Genomic DNA, 22006 nt, shown 5'->3' with positions numbered 1-22006 from the left:
GAAAGATTTGAGAATGTCATTAGATTCAGAGGTTTAAATAGGATTTCGTCGGAAAAGAGGAAATACTGCAACTCAGGAGACGGCGGACCATTAGCAGAAACTAATAGATGCTTTATCAAATTTTATTTTAGTCCCTGCGGAATTTGCAACAAATTTCTAATCTGTCGTCAAAGTGCAGGAAGCTGTTGCAGTTAAAAGCAGGCACTGTACTCCCACCGTAAACTGCTCACGGAATCTTCCCTGGACCGGAACGAGTGCTGGAGAAGATCAGGAAGTTGAAGCCCTCTATAGGAGGGGAAAGCCGCGCGAATCTCTCTGAACAAAGTAAAAAAGGTGCTGCGTTATATGAAATTGTTGCCGTCCAACTGTTTGTGAAATACAGTTAAGGAATTGGTGCCATTGCAGGATGAGACATTGGACTAGTTTTCTTTTAACTTTGCGGTGAAAGAATGAGAGAGAGCAGAGCAAAATGTGTGTGTTTATAAATGCAATTTTTTTCAGCAACAGTTTTATCTTTCTTCACTAAAGAGCGTTCCTTTGAGCTCTATGGCGCTATGGTTAGCATGTTAGCCTTCAGCTCCTGAGTGATCAAGGTAATGGTTAAAGAGTTGTGGTTTCAAGTCCCACGAGATGCAGTATTTTTTCCTCATTCGTTACAATAATAAACCTGGTCAGATTCTGTGTGTCACACGACATCACAGGACAGTGTAGAAACTAGCAATCCAGGTTATGGTTTGAAAAATCGAGTCAAATTTCGAAGTAAACATACAATCAAAGTACACATCTGCCGCTATACATAGCTCAGAGATTGCTTTATTTGCGGGCATACTCGGTAAATCCATGAAATAATAACCATAATACAATCACTGAAGTACCGCGGCAACTTGCGAGTTAAAGTGTGCATAAGTCTGACCATCTGCGCATATGCAAAACGAAAGAAATAATAAACAAATACTTTACTTTACTTTACTGTACTTTATACTTTATTGTCGCCAAACAATTGAAACTAGAACGTACAATCATCAAAACGATATTTAATTCTGCGTTTCCCGCTCCCTAAATTACAAATCGTTAGTAAATATTAAAAATTTAAATTATAAATCATAAATAGAAAATTGAAAAATGGAAAGTAAGGTAGTGCAAAACTACCGAGAGGTTGGCCCGGCTATTTGGAGGGTACGGCCCAGATCCGGGTCAGGATCCGTTCAGCGGTCTTATCACAGTTGGAAAGAAGCGTTCCCAAATCTGGCCGTACGAGTCTTCAAGCTCCTGAGCCTTCTCCCGGAGGGAAGAGGGACGAAAAGTGTTCGTGTCCTTGATTATCCTGGAAGCACTGCTCCGACAGCGTGCGGTGTAAAGTGAGCCCAAGGACGGAAGATTGGTTTGCGTGACGTCCTGCGCCGTGTTCACGATCTTATGCAGCTTCTTCCGGTCTTGGACACGACAACTTCCATACCAGGTTGTGACGCACCCTAGAAGAATGCTTTCTACAGTGCATCTATAAAAATTGGTTACGGTTTTAGGGGACGAGGAAAATTTCTTTAGTTTTCTCAGGCAGTAAAGGTGCTGGTGCGCATTCTTGACTCTGCTTAGTTAAACCAAGTCAAGTCATTGGTGATATTGACCCCGAGGAACTTAAAGATTTTGACCTGTTCCACTAGTGCACCACCAATGTAAATTGAGTCGTGCGGTCCGCTACTCCTTCTGAAGTCAACAACCAAATCCTTTGTCTTGCTGACTTTGAGGGATAGGTTATTGTCTTCGCACCATGCCACCAGGTTCTTAATTTCCTCTCTGTACTCAAACTCATCATTACCCGAGATACGGACTACAATTGTTGAGTCATCAGCAAACTTATATATTGAGTTCGATGGAAACTTGGCTACACAATCATGGGTGTACAGTGTGTACAGCAGGGGGCTGAGTACACAGCCTTGTGGGGCACCGGTGCTCAGAGTGATTGTAGAGGAGAGTTTGTCCCCTATTTTTACAGCTTGGGTATATCTGTGAGGAAGTTGAAGATCCATTTGCAGATCTGAGTGCTAAGGTCCAGATTCCGGAAGTTAGGAATCAGTTTATGTGGAATGATGGTATTAAAGGCAGAGCTGTAGTCAATGAAAAGGAGCCTTATGTATGCGTCTTTATTCTCCAGGTGTTCTAGGGAGGAATGTAGGGCCAGAGAGATGGCATCTGCCGTTGACCTGTTGCTCCGGTAGGCAAATTGCAAAGCGTCGAGGTTGACCGGTAGGCTGTGGTTTTTGTGTGCCATTAGCAATCGCTCGAAGCACTTCATAGCAATTGATGTCAGAGCCACAGTTCGATAGTCATTCAGACATGACACCTTGCTCTCCTTCGGCACTGGGATTATCGTTGCCTTCTTAAAACACGAGGGGATCTTAGACTGAAGCAAGGAGCAGTTGAAGATGTCAGCAAACACTCCAGCCACCTCGCTTGCACAGGCCGGGAGAACCCGTCCCGGGACGCCATCTGGGCCCGTCGCCTTCCTTGGATTTATCTTCAGGAAGGCCCTCCTAACGGCCTCCTCGGTGACGATGAATCTCGATGCCACCAGGTCCGGTTCATCCGGAGGGAGCGGGACGCTCCTCTTCTGTTCGAATCTTGCGTAGAATACGTTAAGTTTGTCAGGAAGCGGAGCGCCACAGTTATTGATATTCCCAGCCTTATCTTTGCGCCCAGTGATCTCATTTAGACCCTGCCAGAGTCTACTGGCATCCCTCTGGTTAGCCTGGTCTTCCAGTTTGGCTGGATATTGACTCTTGGCGACCTTAATGGCTTTCAAGAGTCCACGCCTGATTTCCATGTAGCGACTGGCATCCCCAGACCTAAAAGCCGCAGCTCTAGCCTTTAAAAGGGACTTGACCTCATATTTCATGGAAGGTTTCCAGTTAGGGAATACCCAGATCGTCCAAGGTCTTCTAAAATAGAACATTGAGTCCACATAATGCCTCGCTGCTTAACATTCGCTGTTTGCCTATTCAGCCAGTCAATCGTCAGGTTAAATAATATCACCAACATCACACAGCCACGCCTGATTACAGCCTTGAACTGAAGGCTCAAATTGCGAAACTCTGGATAAAGAATTTTGTGGTGCATTAACACCCCAGATAATGTGCCACAAAATATGTTTTCAAGGTAGTTCAATGAATCGGAATTATTGCGTTAACTTTCCTTATACAGAGGGATTCGAGATAAGTACATACTGACGGTTTGGGAAGGTTGGACATTGTCAGCTACTCTGAGAATTGTTTTGCAATTCGTTCAACAGAATAAATGGATGAAACTGTCTAAATTTGTGGATAACGCTCGGCTGCATGTGAATGTGTGCAGGGAAGATGGCGCTCAGACGCTTTAGGAGCATATAGACAGGTTAAGTGAAATGCGTTGCCCGGCAGACGGGTTGTAACTTGCAGCATATTGAGAAAGGCGTAGCGTTATTCAAAAGGCCAGAGATTGAAGGACACGAGATCTAGGGTCAGAGGTATAGGTTTACATTTTCCGGTGATATCATTGAGTGTCCAAGAAAAACAATATCTGATTTTATGCATGGTTCGTACATGCATGGTAAAACAGTTATTTATGTACTGACAACAGTACACTGACTTAAAACATCTGACGAATCTGGTTCCGAATTGCATCGACATTTTATCGGTTCGGACCTCCTGATTGATGATAATTAATTCTAGAGTTGTACAATCGCTACATCAATTATCATCTATAATGTTGTCTTACTCTTATGTAACTGAGATGCTCGAGTACGCTTAAGAATTATTCCTCTCACTCCTGTGTAGGGTGACTTCTGTTTGAATTTTGTGTGACTGTGGCGCCGGCAGCCCATTTCACGCACTCACCACTCTCTGGGCAAACAACTTACCACTGACATCCCCACTGTACCTGCTTCCAAGCTCCTTAAAACTATGCCTTCTCGTGTTATACATTTCATCCCTGGGAAAAATCCATGATAGTATAATAATCATAATACAATCAATGAAAAACCGCACCAACTTGCGCGTTGAAGTGTGCGCAAGTGTAACGAACAGCGCATATGCAAAACGAAACAAACAATAATAAAGAAATAAGCAATAAATATCGAGAATGTGAGATGAAGGCTCCTTAGAATTGAGTCCGTACATTGTGGGAAGAATTCAATGATGGAGCAAGGGAAGTTGAGTGAAGTTAACCCCTGTCGTCGTGAGGATGATGACAGCACCCCAATTCGATGATCGGTGTCCGCCGTCGTTCGCGGAATTGATCCGGTAAACTACAAATGGAGTCAGCGTATTCGGGTATTCATAAGATTGTAATGAATATTTAAGGAACTGAGTGACAGAAATGAGTAGTCTTCTCCCAGCAGGTATGTACAGATGTTTGCGTTTTCTATATTTCGGGAAATGACAGTACTATTTATCTCAAAATCTGTTGCCTCAGAAACACACACAAGTACCCGGTTTACCGGGTATCCATTCGACACCTAAACCCCTGATTGAAAAAAAAAACATTCGGCTTACTAGGCAACCGGAAAAAGAGTGCTGACAAAACAATTTCTGCTGCGGAGCAATTACCTCTCAATACTGCCTAATAATAAAACAACTTCATAAAATCTCTTTCAGCTAGTATTGAAGGACCAATTGTATTTTGGTTCGCCTTTAAATTTCTCGGAGAGGGTTAAGTGTAGCTCTTCTAGAACCAGCGTGTGCGTTCTAATTTGCAGGGTTCGCCTGCGGACGCTGGGTCTGATCCATCTGAATGAAATCCCTGCACAGCTTGGTGTAGGCCTGCAAACGTGACAACATACGAGGAATTCTGCTGATGCTGGAAATTCAAGCAACACACATCAAAGATGCTGGTGAACGCAGCACCAGGCAGCATCTGTAGGAAGAGGTGCAGTCGACGTTTCCGGCCGAGACCCTTGGTCAGGACTAACTGAAAGAAGAGTGAGTAAGAGATTTGAAAGTTGGAGGGGGAGGGGGAGATCCAAACTGATAGGAGAAGACAGGAGGGGGAGGGATGAAGCCAAGAGCTGTACAGGGGATTGGCAAAAGGGATACGAGAGGATCATGGGACAGCAGGCCCAGGGTGAAAGAAAAGGGGGATTGGGGAAAACCCAGAGAATGGGCAAGGGGTATAGTGAGAGGGACAGAGGGAGAAAAAGGAAAGAGAGAAAAATAATGTGTGTATATAAATTAAAAACGGATGGGTTACGGGGGGAGTTAGGGCATTAGCGGAAGTTTGAGAAGAATCGGTTATTTATTCTTTTTCTCTCTCTCCTTTTCTCCCTCTGTCCCTCACACTCTACCCCTTCCCCATCCTCTGGGTTCGCACCCTCCTTTTCTTTCTTCCTGGGCCCCCTGTCCCATGATCCTCTCATATCCCTTTTGACAATCAACTGTCCAGCTCCTGGCTCCATCCCTCCGCCTCCTGTCTTCTCCTATCATCTTGGATCTCCCCCTCCCCCTCCCACTTGCAAATCTCTTTTAGCTCTTCTTTCCGTTAGTCAAGACGAAGGGTCTCGGCCCGAAACGCCGACTGTACCTCTTCCTAGAGAACATAGGCAGATAACCGTGATGTTACTCTTCGCATCCGGTGAACATTGAAGCCTAATGGACACATGTGCATACTGACAATATTCGTGATAATTAGCGTCCAAGCACTGACGTCGGGACTATTGTTGTTTGCCTCCCAGCAGTTTAAAACGGCAACACCGTCCCACTGTTCTCTCCGGTCTACTCGAACGAAATATTGGAAGAGTTGGGAAACGGAAAAAGCTTCAAGTATCAAGCAAGTATGTGGAAAATGTTCAAAACATAACTTATGAGTATATGGTAGAACACCTTCACGATTAATATAGTCAACCAATCTACGTAATGAGGTACCGAATAAAAGAAACGTGGTAGTGTGGCCGAGCGGTCGAAGGGCTGTATTTAGGCTCCGGTCTCCAAGGAGGACGTGGGTTAGGATCGCACCACTGCCAACATATGTATCGATATTTTGGTTGCAGTATTCAAGTGATTTCCGAAATGTTTTGCTGTATAAGATGTAAGAATGATAAATCTTCGCAACGACGATCCAGTATTGCTGCCGGGGTCATTGATAACACTGCGGAGCCGCAGAGCACTCCAGTTTGGGCGGGGGTGCAGTGGTCACTTGGGGTTCGTAGCGTCTATTTATCAAACATTGTGGTTGTAAGATTATTTAACAGCTGTATCTACTCTCGCTCCTTTCTGTGAGGACATCTCTCCGATTTTCATGAAATATGCAGCTAACTGGTCAGAATTCGATTGGAATGAAGTTTGAAGCGTGATATGAAATTGTTTCTCATTAAAACCTGGGCAAGTTCATAAAGTAGGTCATGGCCGCGGTTTTCAAACGATTTTCACAGTAAACCAACACTACACTGTAAAACTGCGATAGCAAACTAATCAAAAATATCACCTATTTGATCCGTCGTCCTGTTTTTTTTTTTTTTTTCCCGGCAGACAACATCAATCCTGCAAAGTTTTCAAGCACTATGTTGAACATATGCACTGTATTTTTGTTCCATTGCTTTTTGTGACATTGTTCTTTATGATTGCAGGAGCAGTGTAATTTGCAATGCGCAGTTTATTCTGAGACATGGCAATTCGCTCCATAAACTGAAGGCCCCGCTGGGAGTTGAACCCAGGATCTCCTGTTTACTAGACAGACGCTTTGACCAGTTAAGCCGCGGAGCCCTTGCGATGGCCAACATCTGTCATAACGAGTCTGCGTAAATGAGAAAAAAAAAATCAGACGGCATTAGACGATATAGTTGGCATGCATCATATAGGTTCCTACTCTCTTCACAGCTCACTCGCTTTCAAGACATTACTCCAAATCCGACATTCAACTGAACGGTAGTGGAGGACCTACGATCCGTGAATACTCACAAGAAGGGAGGAAATGTGCAGGGACTCTCAATCTTCTGTTTCCTAACATGAACTCTCCATGTCGCTGGCTTTCCCTTGCCTTTATTCCGAAGTAATGACGCAAGTGTTACCTTTTCAGATTAAAAACGTTTTGAACAACGTTTTAGCTGGTTTTCATGCAATGCTGCGGCCGTTATGGGCTCTCTAAGCTAGAATGGTAAAGCCAATACCCTTAGTTTAAAAATGAATCCCAAAGTTGACGCTGGGGAAGGGCCATTCAAGATTCAGTCTTGAAGGCACCTAAGCATCAGACGGTTAGACTTGAGAAATCGTCCCGCTAACAAGAATAGAGAGACTTGAGGTGGTGGGGGGGGGGAAGCTCCAACTATCTCTGCAACATCTATCCGTTCAGCATTTTTCAACAGAAGAGACAAAACTGAATGATTGGGCAGAAGAAGTTCTTCTGGAACACCTTTTTCTTACCGCCCATTAAGCTGCTGGCGTTTAGGACAGCAATAAAGGTCCTTCATTACTGTCTGTCCTTGTCCATCTCCTCTATTTTGCCCCAGGTGAGGTTCAGGGACTGTATTCTGCCTCCGCTGCACAGCGCCAATTTCTCTTTGGTCTCCTACGTCTTCTCAGCTCTTCAGGGATCTAATGAATCGGAATTACTGCGTTTGTTTTCCTTATATAGAGAGAACCAAAATAAGTACGTGTTGACGGTTTTGGAAGATTCGACATTACCAGCTATGTTGAGAATTGTTTTGAAGTTCATTAAGCAGAATGAAGGAATAAAAATTTCTAAATTCGCTGATGACTCTCGACTACATATTAATATGTACGGAGAAAATGGCGCTCGGACACGTCAAGAGCAAATAGGAAAGTTAAGTGAAAATCGTTGCCCGGCAGATGGGTTGTAACTTGCGCCATGTTGGGTATCACGTACCGTTAATGAAAAGGTCAAAGATTGAAGAGCACGACATCTAGGGTCAGAGATATACGATTACCTTTTCCGGTGATATTAGTGAGTGTCAGAGAAGAACAAAATCAGAATTTGTGAATGGGGCGTACATGCATAGTAAAAGCCGAGATATATACTGATAACTGTACAATGACTTAAAACTTCTGACTGATCTGACTCCGGAATCCACCGACATTCTGTCCAATTGGACCTCCTGATTATTGATAATTAGTTCTGGAGTTGTACACCCTCTCCATCAATTACCATGTAAAATGTTGTCTTTCTTTCACATGACTGACAAGTTCAAGAAAGCATACGAATTGCCACTCTCATTTCTCTGCGGGGTGATTTCCGTCAGGCACTACGGGAAAAGAACGCAAAAGGCAGAGATTTACACGAATTTCGATAGATATCACTTGATTGGATTACAGAAGAATATGCGGTTTGCCTGAAACGAAACTGCTCGCAAGTAGATGAGCAAGGTATAACAACGGCAAACTTCATAATGTTTGTTAGGCATAGTGTTGGAGTTTAGATATGAAGTATTAAATCCAGTGGTGTGCCGTGGTGCCCCTATAATAGCTGTATTACTCTCTACAATGGCGGTACTCTCACTAACGCAGACTTTACGAGCAGTGGAAACAGTTCACAAGAGATTCACTAGGTATTTCCTGGTTTGACAACTTTCACCTCTAAGTAACATCATGAAATTAGTCGATTCTTTTGTGAGAGAGGGGGATTTTAGCCATGTAAGTGATAAACTTATCGAAACATATACCATCCAATCGGACATTACAGTTTAGATGCTTCCGGTTTGATTGATTTTATCACCGGACTTAGTGAATAAAATCAAATTTCAATATTGAGAACTAATGGAAACAGGAGGATTTCCTCGCACTTAACTTTAATCACTGCAGTTCTCAGTGCTGAGCGTTCTTGAGGTGGGATCTTTAGGAAAATGTAACTACGAATTCTCCCATTTTTGGAGGTTTCCTGGCGGTTTCTGTCAGAAAAATCAATGGAATAAATGGTACTATTTAATGACTGTACATTGTGTTATTCGGCGAAATTTTCGCGAAGAAGATGTGGCTTCTTCACCTGTACCACTCGCTACTTGCTTGCCAAGGCAGTGGCGGACCTGTTGAACATACTGCTCGAGGTTATACTGAGATAAATGCTTTGTATGCCGTTGCATGCAGCGTTCTTAGTATCATCCCTGTGGGCAGCCCAACCTTTGTCCTGGTTCGTGCAGGTACCGAATGCGCGATTTTGCTCATCGTCACATTAACCTTTAACCACTTTCTCACAATAATTTGCCAGAGGCCGATTACCAACGTCGCCTGTATTCTACTTATATCTGTTCGAATCAACATTTTCTCTGAGAAAGAATTTATTACACGGCCTGACAAATGCGCGGCACTTTAATTTGTTTCGTTTTTGTTTTATGCCTACTTTGGATATTCAGAATGAAAGCTCAATCAGGTTATAAATGGGAATAATGAAATATATCACAATAAACAAAATCTGTCACAGTTGGTTATCTCTTTTCCCGTCTGTCTTTATTCGCGGGATCCGGCAACAAAGGTTAAGTGGGCGGGTGCATTTCAGTTACTGCGCGGCCACCAACTCGCGCAGCTCAGAGGGAACAGTACTGAGTACAAAAAATTACACGGTGAAAACTGCAGTAACAGGTTTGTCGGCAATCCGCAGTCTGATTTGTGTAAAGAACGTTCTATTGTATTTCACTTGGGATGTCTCAGAAACTGGCCAAAAATATTCTCTTCTGGTCTGCCTTCAGTGATGGCATATTACTTTGTTGGCATATTACTTTGTTTAAAAAGATTGACCACTGTTGATTTTGAAGAACGTTACAATTTAGTGACTATCTTCCTTATGGGCGTTAAATGGAAACATAGAAACAGAAGTGTGCAGCACAGCAACAGGCCACGATGTTGTGCCGAAGCGTCTAAAGAGTAAACAAAAAAAAAGACAAAAATAATCCCGCCTGCCTGCACAATGTCCATATCCCTCCAGCTTCCTCAAATCTATGTGCCGATATAAACGTCTCACAAAACCCTTAATACATTTGCCTCTATCGCATACAGGGCAGGGCATTCCGGGAGTCCACCACTCTCTGAGTCAATAACCTTACCTTTCACATCGCATTTGAACCTACCTTCTCACACCCACAATGTATGCCTTCTGGAATTAGACATTTTTACCGGAGGAAAATGATACTCACTGTCTCTAATCTATCAATGCTTCTCATAATCTTATAAACTTCTATCAGACCTCCCCTTGCCTCCGCTGCTCCAAGGGAAAAGTTCAAGCTTGTCCAGCTTCTCATGATAGCGCATTCGTTCTAAACGAGACGGCACCCTGATAAACCTCCAAAACCTCAACATCCTCCCTACAGTGAGATGACCAGAATTGCATACAATACTCTATATGTGGCTTAACTAGGGTTTCAAAAAAATTGCAGCATAATCTCTTGACTGTTGAGTTCAATGTCCGATAAATAAAAGTAAGCATTTTCCATAAGCCTTCTAAAGCACGCTATCAACCTTTGTGTGCATCGTCATGGTAAGATGAACTTGGACCCCAAGATCACTCTCTGTTCAGCAACACTGTTATGGGTATTACCCTTAAAAGTATACTGTCTTCTGCATTTGTCCTACCAAGTTGCAATATCTCATAGTTATCTGGATTAAAGTCCGCCTGCCATTTCTCTGCCCATAACTGTAGCTAATCGATGTGTTTTCTACACTCTTCGACACAAACCACAGCTCTCAAGTCTTGGTATCATGCCAAACTTTCTTACCAAACGGGTCATTTATATACGTTTGTACATCACAAACAGCACAGATTCTGCTGAAGGCCAATCACACCCTTCAGCTACTACCCTCTGTCATCCATGTGCAAGCTACTTCTGAATCCAAACAGCCAATTCACTGTCGATCCCATGCATTCTAATCTTTGGGATTAGCCTCCCATGAGGGACTTTGTCAAACACTAAATTCCATGTAGACAACATCCACTGCGCCAGTTTCATCAATCTCTCTCTTTACCATGTTAATAAGCTCAAGCAAGTTGGAGAAACACGACCTGCCTGCACAAACCTATGCTTGCTCTCGCCATTTAGGCCATGGGTTTCAAAGTAGTAATATATCCTAACCCACGCAATTCTCTTCATCATTAAAAATAAACAATTCTGTTCTAGGCCTTGGCGGTATGCAGGGCTTCCATCACGTTACTATTCGCTTCCTCTCGAATTTCTCTGCATCCAACTATGGAAGTCCCTGGTGGAGACTCAGGAACACCGTCACTGCTTACCAATATGGAAGGAAGACCCTAGTAGAGACTCAGGAATACACTCACCCCATACCGATATGGAAGGAAGTCCCTTGCACCACTCCCGGTCAAGCCTCTACACTTTGCGCTGTTTGACCTGGGTGACACGACCAAGAGCGAAGGCACAAGATCCTGGCTCCACCCACATAGCTTTTTGGGTCATTGAGACACCTAAGTCTCCGAACCCTACCAAGGGAATGTATAGTTTTTGACGACTAGAGAATATTTCTCCTCAGTAGAGAAGGACACATACCAGAATCCTGCCTTAGCCGCCTCTCTCTCTTTCTTAAGGCTCCTGAGAAGTCTCGGCTCCCAACTTACAATAAAGCCGCGGCCATAATCATCACTCTGCTCAAATCGCACACAATAATTGACAAGTGCTTACCCCCTGCACAAACAATCTTGAGTTCTGCAAAATGGCCTGAAATCTCTGTCTATTTCTTTTTCAATCTGACGCTTACTCACGGCAAGCAACATCTCCCGCGATATCAAGCGCCGCGAAGACTGTTTGCACCAGGACGACTGGTTTATGGAAAGATTTGAGAATGTCATTCGATTCAGAGGTTTAACTGGGATTTCGTCGGAAAAGCGGAAATACTGCAACTCAAGAGACGGTGCACCATTAGCAATGACTAATTGATTCTTTATCAAATTTTATTTTAGTCCCTGTGAATTTGCAACAAATCTCGAATCTGTCGTCAAAGTGCAGGAAGCTGTTTCAGGCAACAGCGGCACTGTATTCCCACGGTAAACTGCTCACGGAATCTTCCCTGGAACGGTACTAGTGCTGGAGAAGATCAGGACCTTTGCGCCCTCTACTGGAGGGGAAAGCGGCGCGAATCTTTCTGAACAAAGTGAAAAATGTGCTGCGTTATCTGAACTTGTTTTGGGTACGTGGCCAAGTGGTTAAGGCATTAACCACTGGAAGCTGGTGGAAGCCCAGATGGAAGCCCTGAAGGTCGTGAGTTCGAGCCCCCGCCGAGGCAACGTGTTGTTTGATTGAGCACTTAATCTCTGCGACGACACTGGTGCCAAGCTGTATGGGTGATAATGCCCTTCCCTTGGACAACATTGGTGTCGTGGAGAGGGGAGACTTGCAGCATGAGCAACTGCTGGTCTTCCATACAACCTTGGCCAGGCCTGCGCCCTGGAGAGTGAAGACTTTCCATGCGCAGACCCATGGTCTCGTAAGACTAACGGATGCCTTTTTTCGCTATCTGAAAATGTTGCCGTCCAACTGTTTGTGAAATGCAATTACAGAAATTGTGCCATAGCATGAGGATACATTGGACTAGTTTTCCTTTAACTTTGTCGGTTTAAGAACGAGAGAGAGAGCGGAGAAAATGTGTGAGTTTAAAAAATGCATTTTTTTAAGCAACAGTTTTATCTTTCTGCACTAAAGAGTGTTCCTTTGAGCTCTATGGCGCTCTGGTTAGCATGTTAGCCTTCAGCTCCTGAGTATTCAAGGTAATGGTTAAAGAGCTGTGGTTTCAAGTCCCACGAGAGGCAATGTTTTTCTTCATCGGTTACAATGATAAAGCTGCTCAGATTTGTGTGTCACGTGGCATCACGTGACAGTGTATTACCTAGCAATCCAGGACATGGTTTGATAAATCGAGTCATATTTCAAAGTAACCTTACTATCAAAGTACACACCTGCCGCTATACATAACCCAGAGATTGATGTATTTGCAGGCATACTCGGTAAATCCATGAAAGAATAATAACCATAGTGCAATCACTGGAGGACAGCGCCAACTTGCGCGTTCAACTGTGCACAAGTCCAACGATCTGCGTAAATGCAAAACGAAATAAAATAATAAACAATTAAGCAATAAACATTGAGAATATGAGATGGAGACTCCTTGAATTTGAGACCGTAGGTTGTGGGAACACTTCAATGACGGGACAAGTGCGGCTGAGTGAAGTTATCCCCTGTGGTTGAAATGATGGCAGCACCTCAATTATATGATCGTTTTCCACCGTGGTCCGCAGAATTAATCAGGTAAAATACGAATGGGGTGAGCGTACTCGATTATTTATAAGACTGTATATGAACTATCAAGTAAAGGAAGACGATATGTTAAAAGGGTGGTGGAATTAGGAGTTCGACAGACAATTAGATGAACTAGCACGTAACCGAGTGAAATAAATCAGTAGTCTTGACCTTGCAGATGCGTACAGATGTTTCCGTTTTCTATATTTCAGGAAACAACGGTACTCTACCACTCGGAATTTGTCGCACCAGAAACACGCAAATACACAGCTTACCGGGTATCCATTCCACACTTTCGGTTCAGTCTTCGATTTGGAGCAATGTCTTGAAAACGAGTGAGCTGTGGAGAGAGTAGGAGCCTACATTATGCATGCAAACTATGTCGGGGTATGTCTGATACGGTCTAATTTGTTTTATCTCATCCTCACAGTCTCATTATGACAGATGCTGGCCATCGCAAGGGCTCCGTGGCTTAATTGGTCAAAGCGTCTGTCGAGTAAACAGGAGATCCTGGGTTCAACTCGCAGTGGAGCCTTTAGTTTATGGGGCGAATTGCCATGTTTCAGAATAATCTGCGCATTGCGAATTACACTGCTCCTGTAATCACAAAGAACAATGTCACAAAAAGGAATGGAACAAAAATACAGCGTACATGTTAAACAAATGCTGCTGCAGAGCAATTACCTCTCAATACTGCTAGTAGGTGGCGTAGTGGTGTCAGCGCCGGAGTTCGGAGCGAAGACTCCTGAGTTCGCACCTAGCTGGCTTCCTAGGCACGCTTTCTATCCGTGCTGGTTTGAGCGTCGTGCTAGAAACTCGACCTCGTAAAAAAGAAATTGCCTGCTACAGAAATATCAACAGCAAAATGTTGACGCTTCCTCGCGAGTTTAGAAGGCAATTTCCTTCCTTCCACTGCATAATCATAACACAACTTCATAAAATCACGTTCAGCTAGTACTGAGGGTGCGATTGTACTTTGGAATGCCATTAAATTTCTCAGAGAGGGTTAAGTGTAGATATCTGGAACCGTTTCAAACGTGTGCGTTCTAATTTACAGTGTTCGACTGCGGCCGCTGGGACTCCTCAATCTGAATGAAATCCCTGTACTACTTGGTGCAGGCCTGTAAAGGTCACTGAACGTGACAACATGAGTAGATAACCGTGATGTTACTCTTCGCAGCCGGTGAACATGAAAGCCTTAACGGCCACATATGCATACTGACAATATTCGTGATAATTAGCGTCCAAGCACTGACATCGGGAATATCGTTGTTTGTCTCCCGGCAGTGTAAAAATGCAGCAATGTTCTCTCGGATCTGCTGCAATGAAATATTGGAAGAGTTGGAAAATTGAAAATGTCTCAAATATCAGGCAAATATGTGGTAGAATGTTCAAAGCATGCCTTCTGAGCATATGGTATAACCGCTACTATAACGACTGCACGAATAATATATTCAACCAATCCACGTAATGGGGTAATGAACAAAAATAAGTGGTAGTGTGGCCGAGCGGTCTAAGGCGCTGGATTAAGGCTCCAGTCTCTAAGGAGGCGTGGGTTCGAATCCCACCACTGCCATCAAGTATTTACATATTTTGGTTGCAGTATAAAAGTGAATTCGGAAATATTTTGCAGTATAAAATATCAGTACTATAAATCATCATAGCGACGATCAAGTATTGCGGCCTGGGTGACGGATAACACGACGGAGCCGCAGAACACTTCAAATTGGCCGGGGAATGCAATGGACATGTGAGATTCGTGGCCTCTTTTTATCGCACAATGTGGGTCTAAGAGTGTTTGACAGCTGTACGTATTCTCGCTCCTTTCTGTAACGACATCTCTCCGGTTTCTTGAAATATGCAGCGAACTAGTCGGAATTCGATTGGAATGACACTTGAAACGTGATGTGAGATCGTTTTCCATTAAGACCAGGGAAAGTTCATAAAGTAGGTCACGGCATCGTTTTGGAAACGATTGTCACCATAACTCAACACTACATTGCAAAAATGTTATAAAAAGGTAAACAAGCTTCTTAGAAGTGTCACCGATTTGATCCGTCATCCTGTTTCTTGACCGGCGCACAGCATCAGACCTGCAAGGTTTTCGAGAACTATGTTTAATATGTACACTGTATTTTTGTTCTATTCTATTTTGTGACATTGTTTTTTTTTGTGATGACAGGAGCAGTGTAATTTGTAATGTGCAGTTTATTCTGAAACATGGCAATTCATCCCATATACTAAAGGCTCCGCTGGGAATCGAACCCAGGATCTCCTGTTTACTAGACAGAAACTTTGACCAGTTAAGCCACGGAGCCCTTGCGCTAGCCAGCATCTATCATAATGAGACTGTTACAAGGGGCCGCTGATGGTAGACCGAAATGCAAGACACAGACACTGTAGTACAGTACTAGGAACAGGACTAGGTTGGTCAAGAAAGCAAGGGAAGAAATGACGCTGGACATTGGCACAGGCACTGGACGAGACTAGGATTCAGGGCCTGGGCTGGGACTAGTAGCAGAAACACGGGACCCGAACGGGAAATTAGGAACGCGGAACCTGGACTAGGAACCCGGGAACTCCGGGACCAGAGCCTGGACAAGGACCCGCAATCTGGTTCCTGACTCGGAAACTGAAACCGGGTCTAGGCTAGGACTCGAGGACAAGGAACATGGCTAGAGCAGTAAGTAGACCGGACGCTCGGTCTTGGACGTGGACTTGATGAGGGTTCCCCAGCACAGGACGGGGTACTCCAGGGCAGGGCGTCGCTCTTGGTCTAGTTTTGGCTCGGCTGTTGGACTCGGCTTGGTTAGGCTCTTGGGTACGGAGCCGGGGCTCCTCCTTAGAGCGCAGGGCCGGAACCCTTTATAGGACGCAGGGCGGGACACTTTCTTTTTCGCAGGGCCGTTATGCTTTCTAGGATGCAGTACCGGGCCCCTTTCTAGGACGCAAGGCCAGGATGACAGCCGAGGGAACTGCCGAGGTAAACTGCCGAGGGAATCCTGGACTGGACGAGGACACGAAATCTTGACTTCGACAGGAATGGAGCACGGTGCCTGGAACTTGGAACACAGGGACACATAACGCAGAGCCGGGACCCCTCCTTGGGGACAGGACTTCGGGCAGAGGCTTTACATTCAGTCAGGACCCCTCTTTTGGAACAGGACCTAGGGCCGGGACTCTTCTTTGACATGGGCACTAAACACAGGGACACAAAGATATAGTTCAAAACTCAGCGAGAGATAGTTCCTTATCTTGGCGTGGCAAGGCTCCGGACTCACTCCGGCGGTTGAACTAGACGGCGATACAGGCGAGGACGCAGGCGAGGTTGCAGGCAAGGTAGCAGGCGGAAATAACAGACGAAGATTACAGAAAAAGGTTAGTGCCGAGGTAACTGTTGAGATAAACGGCCAAGGTAACTGCCAGGGATTCAGATGGGGAAGGGAAGGGAACAGGCCACCCGGAAGTGCTTGGTTTGAGAGGTATTTATGTGCCAACCCAAAGCGAGAATCAGGTGTCTCAATTAAGGCAACCAATAGAAGAAGGGAAACAGGAAAACCCGGAACAAGGAATCTACGGACCGAACCATGAGCAGCAACGCGGACTCACCGAGCGGACCATGACAGCACCCTCCACCCCCTCTATGGGAGCCTTCAGGCGACGCATAAGGCTTTCCAGACCAAGTGACCAAGTGCCTATTCCACCTCCAAGGCTCTGAGCGTCCTCTTCAAGTCCAAGGCTCTGTGTTCCTGTGTTTCAAGACCAAGTCGAGCTCTGTCCTAGTCTGAGCTTCGTGTCCTCGCCCAGCACAGGATTCCCTGGCCTAACCCAGGAGTACTTTGTCCAGCCCAGGAGCACCTCTCCCAGCTCGGTGCTAGAGATTCCTCGTCCTGTGCAAAAGATTCCTTGTCCTGTGCTGGATCGTCCCCATCGGAATCCTCGGCAGTGTACCTCGGCTGCCCACCCGGCCCTGCGCCCTAGAAAATGTTCCGGCCCTCCTTCCTAGAATGGGTCCCGGTCCTGCGCTCCAAGGAGGAGTCCCGACTCCGTACCCAACAGTCTAACCAAGCAGAGTCCAAGAACCGAGCCAAACCTAGTCCAAGAACCACCTCCTGCCCTGGAGTACCTCGACCTGCCCTGAAGTTTCTCGCCCAACCTGGTGCTTGAAATTTCTCGTCCTCTGCTGGGGCACTTCTTTCCGTGCTGTAGTACCTCGCCCTGTCCTGTAGACCACGTCCTGTCCTTGCCCAGATCCTAGTCCCGAGTGGTTGCCAAGATCCAAGTCCCGAGTTCTAGCCTAGACCCGTGTTGCGGTTCCGAGTCAAGACCCAGGTTCCGAGTCCCAACCAAGATCCAGCTTCCGGGACCGTGTCCAGACTCTGATTCCGGAGTTCCGAGTTCCCAGTCCAGGCTCCTTGTTCCCAGTTCCACGTCCGGGTCCGGGGCTTCTAGCTCAATTTCTACCCGAGACCCTGAATCCTAGTCTTGTTCAGGGCCTCTGTCAATGCCCAGCGTCCTTTCTTCCCTTGCTTTCTCGACAAACCTAGTCCTGTTCCTAGTACTTCCGTGTCTGTGTTTTGCGTTTAGGTTCGCTCCCAATGCCCCCTTATGACAGAGACTGCGAGTATGAGATAAAACAAATTAGACCGTATTTAGAGATTTACCCCGATGTAGTTTGTATGCATAATATAGGCTCCTACTGTCTCCACAGCTCACTCGTTTTCAAGACATTGCTTCAAGTCCGACACTCAACGGATAGGTAGTGGAGGATCCACGAGCCGTGAATCCTCATAGGAAGTGTGGAAGTGTGCAAGGGCAAACAATGTTCTGTTTCTCAACATGAACGCTCCATGATGCTGGATTTCCCTCTCCTTTTTTCTGAAGTAAAGACGCAAGAGTTACCTTTTTAGATTAAAAACCTTTTCATCAACGTTTTAAGTGGTTTGCATGCCTTGCTGTGGTCGTCCTGGCTCTGTAGCTAGAGAAGTAAAAGTAATATCCTTGGTTCCAAAAAAAATCCTAAGTTGAAACTGGGGAAGGTCCAGTGAAGTGTCAGAGTTAAAGGCAGATAAACATTCGACGGCATAGACATAAGAAATAGTTCAGCTAACCAGACTGGACAGATTTGGGAAAAAAGGTCTCTGCCGTATACTGTATATCTGTTCGATATTTTTCAACAGAAGCCAAGTGAAGAAGATCTTCTGGAACACCTATTTCTTACCGGCCATTAAGTCTCTGCCGTTCTGAACAGCACTGAAGGTCCTTCATCTCTGTCTTACCTTGCCCGTCTCCTCCATTGTGTCCCAGGTGAGGTTCAGGGACGGTATTCTGCCTCTGCTGTACGGCGCCAAGTTCCCTTTGGTCTCTCATGTCTCCTAAGTACTATTTAACGCGGAAACTGTCGACTCAGAAACACACACAAGTACCCAGTTTACCCGGTATCTATTCCACACATAAACCCCGATTGAAAAATACATTCGGCTTACAAGGCAACCAGAAATAGAGAGCAGACGAAACAATTTCTGCTGCAGAGCAATTACCTCTCAGTACTGCCTAATCATAAAACAACTTCATAAAATCTGTTACAGCTAGTATTGAAGGTGCGATTTTATTTTGGTCCGTCATTAAATTTCTCAGAGATGGTTAAGTGCAGATATTCTAGAACCGTCGCCAGCGTGTGCGTCTAATTTGCAGGGTTCGACTGCGGACGCTGGGACTTTTCCATCTGAATGAAAACCCTGTACATCTTGGTGTAGACCTGTAAACGTGACAACGTAGGTAGATAACCGTGATGTTACTCTTCGCATCCGGTGAACATTAATGCCTAATGGACATATCTGCATATTGACAATATTCGTCCTTGCACTGACATCTGGAATATCGTTGTTTGTCTCCCGGCAGTTTAAAAAGGCAACATCGTCGCACTGTTCTCTCCGGTCTGCTCTAATGAAATATTGGAAGAGGTGAGAAATGGAAAATGCTTCAAGTAGCAAGCAAGTATGTGGAGAATGTTCAAAACATACCTTCTGAACATATGGTATAACACCTTCACAATGAATATAGTCAACTAATCCACGTAATGGGATAATGAACAAAAGAAACGAGGTAGTGTGGCCGAGCGGTCTAAGGCGCTGGCTTAAGGCTCCAGTCTCCAAGGAGGCGTGGGTTCGAATAAACCCACATACCCAACATGTGTATAGATATTTTGGTTGCAGTATTAAAGTGAATTCCGGAATGCTTTGCTGTGTTACATACCTCAGGGAGATTTTGTGACTTTTTTTTCTTGTGAGAATGATGTAATGGTGTTTTGCAGGTCACCGGATTTAATTTTCCCGCCGATTTGAGGTCACGTGACGACATGTGCACCACGGGTATATGAGGATCGACCTCAGATGACGCAGTTAGTATGCAGTTTTTAGTTTTCCAGCTAGAAGTTCGTCTGTGTCTCTGTTTCTGTTGCGTATTTCTTTTAATGACGCAGTTATATTTTTAAACGGAGTGTACGTTCTGTTGCAAGGTACAATAATGCTGGACTGGTTATTTTTGCTGGATTTCTTGATGTAACTTTTTCCAGTAGTATTGGAGAGTGAAGATTTTATCGAAGTACAGGATATGAAGGATGAAGAGAAGTCGGGAATGTTCGGCAGTTTAATAAAGGATCGTCCTTACTTAGTATTCGTTGAAGGAGTAGCGACCTGCATCGACGATAACTCTTGCAAAAAGGCGGGGAATTTCATGCAAGGTGCTCTCTAGAAACTAAGTTAAGTGGTTTTAAGCCGTTTATTTACTTCATCGTGCATCCTTTGGACAGAACCAACAAGAAAGTCGCGTCTAAGAAGAAATCCTTCTCCAGAGAAGTCTCTCACAATTGAATGTGTAACTCTATTGGACTTTCGAATTTACGTTTTTAAGAACTGTATTTGACTTTACCGCTTTAAGAACTGTTTTCACATTTATCGCTTTGAGGCCCAGTGCCGAGCACTTAACTTCCGGTTAAGGTTTTCATTTGGTGGTTATTGTTTTTCCGTGTTTAATAAATGTTTGGTTGTTTTTATATAACCTGACTTGACTGATATTCATTGTTGCCGGTTACGTAACAGTTGTATAAAATTTAAGAATGTTAAAATCATCGTGGCGACGATCCAGTATTGCTGCCTGGGTGATGGATAACACTGCAGAGCCGCAGAACACCCCAAGTTGGGTGGGGGATGCAATGGACATGTGGGGTTTGTGGCCTCTTTTTATCTCATAAAGTGGGTGTGAGAGTATTTAACAGCTTTATGTATTCTTGCTCTTTTCTGTAACCACATCTCTCCGGTTTCTTGAAATATGCAGCAAACTAGTCGAAATTCGATTGGATTGACATTTGAAACGTGATGTGAGATCGTTTCCCTTTAAGACTAGAGCATGTTCATAAAATAGGTCACGGCATCGTTTTGAAAACGATTGTCACCATAAACCAACACTACATTGCAAACATGTTATAAAAAGGTAAACAAACTTCTTAGAAGTGTCACCTATTTGATCCGTTGTCCTGTTTCTTGTCCGGCACACAACATCAGACCTGCAAAGTTTTCGAGAAATATGTTTAATATGTACACTATATTTTTGTTCTATTCCATTTTTTGACATTGTTTTTTGTGATTACAGGAGAAACGACGCTGGACACTGACACAGGCAGTGGACGAGACTAGTATTCAGGGCCTGGGCTGGGACTTGTACTAGAAACACGGGACCCGAACGGGAAACTAGGAACGCGGAGTCTAGACGAGGAACTCGGGAACTCCGGGACGCGAGCCTGTACAAGGACCCAGAATCTGGGTCCTGACTCGGAAATTCAACCCAGGTCTAGGCTAGGACTCGAGGACGAGGAACATGGCTAGAGCAGTAAGTAGACCGGACGCTCGGAGTCCTGGACGTGCACTGGACGAGGGAACTCCAGCACAGAACGAGGTACTCCAGGGCAGGGTGTGGCTCTTGGACTAGGTTCAGCTCGGCTCTTGGACTTGGCTTGGTTAGGATCTTGTGTACAGAGCCAGGACACCTCCTTGCAGCGCAGGACCGGAATTCTTTCTAGGACGCAGGGCCGGGAAACTTTCTTGGTCGCAGTGCCGGTGTACTTTCTGGATGCAGTGCCTGGACCCTTTCTAGGACGCAAGGCCAGGATGACAGCCGATGGAACTGCGGACGTAAACTGCCGAGGGACTCCTGGACTAGACGAGAACACGATTCTTGACTTCGACAGGACTGGAACACGGTGCCTGAAACTTGGAAGACAGGAACACATAACGCAGAGCCGGCACTCCTTCTTGGGGACAGGCCTATGGGCCGAGCCTTTACACAGTGTCAGCACCCCTCCTTCGGAACAGGACCTAGGGCCGGGACTCTTCTTTGAGAATGGCACTAAACACGGGGACACAAAGAGACAGTTCCAAACTCAACGAGAAATAGTTCCTTATCTTGGCGTGGCGAGGCTCCGGTATCACTCCAGCGGTTAAACTAGACGGCGATACAGGTGAGGACCCAGGCGAGGTTGCAGGCAAGGTAGCAGCCGAAGGTAACAGACAAAGGTTAGTGCCGAGGTAACTGTTGAGATAACCTATCAGAGTAACTGCCAGGGATGCAGATGGGGAGGGGAATGAAACAGTCCACCCGGGAATCCTTGGCTTGAGAGGTATTTATGTTACAGCCCAAAACGAAAATCAGGTGTCTCAATTAAGGCACACAATTGAACAAGGGAAAACAGGACAACCAGGAATAAGGAATCAGCGGAGCGGACCGTGAGCAGCAACGCGG

General features: G+C 45.1%; 3 non-coding genes across 3 annotated transcripts; 1 reads left to right on the top strand and 2 right to left on the bottom strand.

The window, feature by feature from the left end:
• Window positions 1-6654: 6654 nt before the first annotated feature.
• On the bottom strand, window positions 6655-6728 carry trnat-agu (transfer RNA threonine (anticodon AGU)). The gene has a single exon. It is a non-coding gene; the product is annotated as a tRNA-Thr (tRNA).
• A 7976-nt stretch (window positions 6729-14704) lies between these two features.
• Window positions 14705-14786, top strand: trnal-aag (transfer RNA leucine (anticodon AAG)). The gene has a single exon. It is a non-coding gene; the product is annotated as a tRNA-Leu (tRNA).
• Window positions 14787-15454: 668 nt separating this feature from the next.
• trnat-agu (transfer RNA threonine (anticodon AGU)) lies at window positions 15455-15528 on the bottom strand. Its single transcript has one exon. It is a non-coding gene; the product is annotated as a tRNA-Thr (tRNA).
• Between the last annotated feature and the right edge of the window lie 6478 nt (window positions 15529-22006).

The sequence above is a fragment of the Mobula birostris genome, chromosome 3, assembly GCF_030028105.1.
Source record: "Mobula birostris isolate sMobBir1 chromosome 3, sMobBir1.hap1, whole genome shotgun sequence".
Taxonomy (NCBI): domain Eukaryota; kingdom Metazoa; phylum Chordata; class Chondrichthyes; order Myliobatiformes; family Myliobatidae; genus Mobula; species Mobula birostris.
Note: the sequence above shows the minus strand (reverse complement) of the source record. Positions and strands in the feature narration are given on the sequence as shown.